At 39.4% G+C, this 4,561-nt stretch overlaps 1 long non-coding RNA gene across 1 annotated transcript; it reads right to left on the bottom strand.

The window, feature by feature from the left end:
- Positions 1–1,559: 1,559 nt before the first annotated feature.
- On the bottom strand, positions 1,560–4,110 carry LOC307120746. Its single transcript, XR_013815857.1, has 3 exons — positions 3,154–4,110; positions 2,964–3,067; positions 1,560–2,682 (listed from the first exon to the last, which is right to left on the bottom strand). It is a non-coding gene; the product is annotated as an uncharacterized lncRNA (long non-coding RNA).
- Between the last annotated feature and the right edge of the window lie 451 nt (positions 4,111–4,561).

Consider the following 4,561-nt stretch of genomic DNA (forward strand, 5'->3'; position numbering starts at 1 on the left):
TGCCTACAGACAGTTTAATTATCATCAGTATAATTTATGTTAGTTTGAATAGTTCTGCGTTTGTCTTCAGGTTACTTACTTTAGAAATTACATTTGTTTGTTGTATCTTGTACACCTGTGCGTTTAAAGCTCTGATGTGAACATTATGCAGCACAGTAACTGTGTCTTTTTGTTGCTCTATTATCAGTGTTGACAGATGATGACATCCGGGAACTGCAGGTTGTGGACCCCTGTGCTGCAGTGCTGACAAGCCTGGAAAATAGTGACACAGACACTGCATCATCTGACACTGATTCAGAGGAGCATCCTGACTTACCTGAGCCTTTGACTGCTTTATTTGATGTAACACTCAGGGAACTCTCACCACAGGAACTGCAGGTGAAATGTGAGGATACATTTCACAGACTTAAAACTACATTACAACCTCATCAATGTGAGAAACTGGAATTTGTGACACGGCAACAGTCAAAGTCAAAGGACTGGTTCACCTATAGGGCTGGTCGAATCACAAGCACTAAACTACACCAATCGACCACAACTGACAAGATCAGCAAAACATACCTAAATGATATAATGCAGTATAAAAGAACAGAGTTAAATGTCCCATCTGTGCTCTAGGGTAAGAACATGGAGGAAACGGCAAGACAAGCCTACACTGCATATATGTCCCAAAGCCATTCAGATTTCAGCGTCAGCTCATGTGGCTTAGTAGTGCAACCTTCTGAGCCACACCTTGGATCATCTCCAGATGGGATAGCAAGATGTACCTGCTGTGGCAAAGGGGTGGTAGAGATCAAGTGTCCCTACAAATACAGCGATAGCCTTCAAGGATGTACAAAAGATGAGCAGTTTTGTCTGGACAAGTCATTCGCATTGAAGCATTCACACACATACTACTATCAATGTCAACTTCACATGTTTGTGTGTGATGTTAAATATTGTGACTTTGTATTGTGGTCCAAGAAGGAGTTCATTGTGCAACGGATCTCAAGAAATGAAGAGTTTTTGAAGGAGGCTTTGCCAAAAGCACAAGACTTCTTTATCTCGAGTGTGTTGCCTGAACTACTGACAAGAAGACATGACCCTCTCTTGGTATCACAGAAAGCCTGCAAATACTGTGAAAGGCCAGATTTTGGAAAAATGATCATCTGTATCAAATGCAGCAACCACGTTCACTACACCTGTGCACACATAAAAAGGAAGCCAGCAACATGGTTATGTAGGGAATGTCTGAGAGTTGATGTTTGAATGATTAGATTTAGGACTGGGAAATCTATTGTATTGTGTTATGAATATTACCCAGTCCATATTACCCAGACCTACCTTTGTTTGTTTTCCTTCATCCTTTCCTACATTTATTCTCATTCTTCACCCAGACCTACATTTATCCTTTTCCTTACATTTTATGTTGTTATGGTATGTGTCGACGCACTTCTGTTTAAAGTTTAATTTTGTAATGCTATAGTACTTTAATAGCAACTATGTTGCTTGCATACATTTCTAAAATGGTTATTTTGCAATTAAACTATTAATAAAATCAGTACATTATACACACCAGTGTCAGTCAATATTGGCAGGTTTATTATAAAGCATTAAGTTTCAAGTACAGTAAATATGTACAAATGTAAATCTTTTTACAACTAATACTTGGTAATGTGTTACTCATTTGGAAACAACACTCTTACAGAGGTTTGTGAGGGCACCACATACAGTCACAACATCGTCTAGCATGTTTACCTGCGACACTGGAATAACTGTTTGCAAAATCTTAAAGTTCTTCCACCGACCAATAACTCGCTCCATATGGATTCTCACACAAGAAAGTTGTCTAGATGTGTCAACTTCCTGTGCAGAAAGCTGCTTTTTTTCCTTTTGTGAAATGAGGGATACGAAGGGTTGCACCATAAGCTGCAAGCTCGTCTCTGATGAGAAATCCTCTGTCAGCTAAAACTTCATCCCTAGGCTCCAAAAGTTCTAAGAAATCTGACTCTTTTGTAATCTGCTTGTCTGAAACCCGCCCACCCCAGCCAGGAGATAGAAATGAAATTGCACCAGCTGGAGTGATAGCGATTAAATATTTGATGGTGTTGTTGTGTTTATAATTTGACCATGTCTGGGCCCTAGCAGTCAGATTACTGGGTCTAGCTATGAAAATTTCTGTGCAGTCTATTATGCACCGGCAGTTTTTAAAGTTCTGCTTGAATGTTTTTGGCATATTTTTAAGTATTGCGCCCTTACTTGGCCATTTAATTAGTGGTTTAAGGATCAAGGCCATACCAGGAACCCAGCTCCGCAAAATATTTGAAATCGTGGTTTTTGATACCTTAAATCTATATGCCAAGTCAGTATTACATAGGCCCAACCTTAATTTCATCAATATAACCAACAGGTGGTCTTCTAGTGTAAGTTTTTGGATAATTATTTCTAAGCTGCCTGTTATTTTTGTAACCAGCCACTCAAAGAGCATGGAAGTCAGTCCTGTGAGAAAAAACAATTGTCCAATGTTGCACTTAACAGTGGTGTAGGAAAAAGTAGATTTCTGCAGCTCCTCTTTCAGCTTTACATTTTCTGCTTGCAGTGTGTCAAACTTGTGACACAGGTGTTCATAGTCCTCCTGAAGCTGACTGTGCCTCCGGTTCAGGTCATCATACTCCCTCTTTGAAACTGGGATGTCGTCTTCAGCTTTAATAAATAAAAGTAACAAATTAGCATATGCAGCAACCAATGCAGACGATTTCAGAAATGGGGGTCCTCACACATTTTAGCAATTATTTTTTTTAAATTTCCATGATAGAAAAGAAGATACTTTATTGATCACAGGGTAAGACTTTTCGTCTGCATTTGACTCTTCCAGGGGCCTGTGTACTCATACACACAGATATGCAATTAGAGCAGTGTGCCTGGCAGGAGCACACACACACACACCCTGACAATCAATCAGTTAAGATGAAATATAATCATACCTGGACAATGATCCATGCTGCATTCTTGTTTCTGAGTTTTAGAAGGAACACATAGGTTTGCTGCCGCGATAGGTCTGTCATCTCTCCTCCTCTTTCTATGGTACCTACAATAAAAACAGCAGAAATGTACAGTTATGCAAGAGACAAAAACAACCTAAATAGAACAGAGGGGGAAACTAAATATTCTTACCTCTCCAACTTTGCTTCGGGGTTCTGGTTCTGTTTTGTGTACACAAACACAGAAGGCACAAAATCAGGACTAGTAGAGTCCAATGACACCTCACCTGCAAATAAAAAATAAAACACGTTTGTTTACTAGCCAAATCTACTGACAGTTTGTCAAACTTTAGCTGCATTTGATTATTCTTCTACATTGTACAGACAATCACTAATGTAAACGAGGATTACTAGAGTCTAATTATGCCTCATCTGCAAATTTACATTTACATTTACGCATTTGGCAGACGCTTTTATCCAAAGCGACTTACATTGCATTCAAGGCGACTTACATTGCATTCAAGGTACACATTTTACATTTTGTCAATTCTTGCTTTCCCTGGGAATCGAACCCATGACCTTGGCGTTGCTAGCGCCATGCTCTACTGTTTGAGCTATAGGAAAGCTATAGGAAAGCAAATAACAGACACACTGTTTGTTTACTAGCCAAATCCAACGCCAGTTTATGAAACTAGATGCATGTGGTCATCAAACTTCAGCTGCATTGATACACTACACCGTACAGACAATCAATAATGTAAACCATGCTTTCCATTAAACTCAAGATTACATAGATAAACTTACCTGATATAAAGTGGGCACTGCAGACGCGAGCATTTTTTATTATGTCCTCGTTCCAATCAACGCGTTTAATCGCCTGCAGCCACAGGTGCCGCCGGTTCTTCTGAAACGGCCGTGATCCTGTCGGAATCCTATAAAACTTCAGCCCATTGGTGGAATATCTATTAGTGCAACCGAAAACGCAACAGCCAGACATTTTAATGCTGGGAAACCGCTTTGTTAAACTTTCGGAGTTGCTAACACGTTAGAACCACTGGGGAACAACACCACTTCCGTTGCCAAAATGCGCGCGCAACTATTTGATCACGTGGGCTGTAAAAGGGTCTATAAGGGACACCCATTCACGACCCAACCTCAACCCCCCCCCCCCCCCCCCCCCAAAAAAAAACATTGCATAAAGGACAGAAATAAAGATTACATCATAAAATGATTGACAACTTGACAGCTCAATAATAAACCATAAGAAAACATGAGATCAAACTTGCAACAGAACACATTTTATATTCTTTTACATTATTATTTTATTTATTTCTAAAAAAAACTCTTTAGTAGCCTATTTGGTGCACTTTAAAGGGATAGTTCACCAAAAATGAAAATTCTGTCATTTTCTCTCCCTCATGATGTCCAAACCTGTCCGAAGTTCTTTGTTCTGCAGAACACATAAGAACATATTTTGAAGAAAGTTTGTAACCAGGCTGCTTTGGGAGCACCATTGACTTCTCCCTGTGTGTTCAACATAACAAAGAAATGTATACATGTTTGTAACAACTTGAGGGTGAGTAAATAATGACAGAATTTTC

Source organism: Gobio gobio (assembly GCF_949357685.1).
Source record: "Gobio gobio genome assembly, chromosome: 2".
NCBI lineage: Eukaryota > Metazoa > Chordata > Actinopteri > Cypriniformes > Gobionidae > Gobio > Gobio gobio.